The sequence below is a fragment of the Cyphomyrmex costatus genome, unplaced genomic scaffold (assembly GCF_001594065.2).
Source record: "Cyphomyrmex costatus isolate MS0001 unplaced genomic scaffold, Ccosl1.0 scaffold10, whole genome shotgun sequence".
NCBI lineage: Eukaryota > Metazoa > Arthropoda > Insecta > Hymenoptera > Formicidae > Cyphomyrmex > Cyphomyrmex costatus.
In genome coordinates this window covers 1,534,219-1,535,003 of record NW_017274954.1, presented here as the reverse complement: position 1 = coordinate 1,535,003, position 785 = coordinate 1,534,219, and positions in this window count along the sequence as shown.

Below are 785 nucleotides of genomic sequence, written 5' to 3'. Positions count from 1 at the left end.
TAACATCACGCTCTTTTTATCCATCAATATATGTATATCTGTTTTATTAAGAACAAATATTTGATAAATAGACAAAAAAAGAAGTAAATATGCAAGTTAATAAGTATGTTATTAAATTGGAAAAAATTATTAAGTATATACCCGTTACGAAAAATTATATAGGTATGTAAACGTTTGTTACGATAAACAAATGTTATGATTAACAATGAAAATGACTTTGAATGTATCTTTTCAAGTTTTTATACGTTTCTTACTTAATTTTCATTCCAAGAGAGTATCGATTCACATAAATTAAATTAAGAAGTTAAATAAAACTGAATACATCTATCTGTATTTGATTAAAATTGTAGCATTTTAGTTGCACGTTGATTCCATTTCTTAAATTGATTTTTTATTTAATTATTATTTACAAAAGATGTTACAAAAAATGAATTTTAAATTATATATGTTAATTTTTTCTTATTATTGTTTCTTGTTATTGTAACTTGAAGATGTGAGGAATATTCTCAGAAATTTCTTTTCTCAAAGATAATAATCCAAGAACACGTGCGGAGAGACCTCAACGTACCCCTATCTTCACGCATTTCCCCTTGCAGCAGCGGTCATCCCTTCGTCGAATGCAGCTCCGTTTTCCCGTCACCTTTTCCGGCGGTGAGTCGCGGCAGAAGGAGGGGTCCGTCGATGGTCTCTCTCCAGGCACGCGCCTCTCGCTTCTCTGTCCTCCTCGTCTGAATCGTGAACGATCCGTTCTCTTCCCCTCGTACCCTTCGTCGGCGCTCGATCCA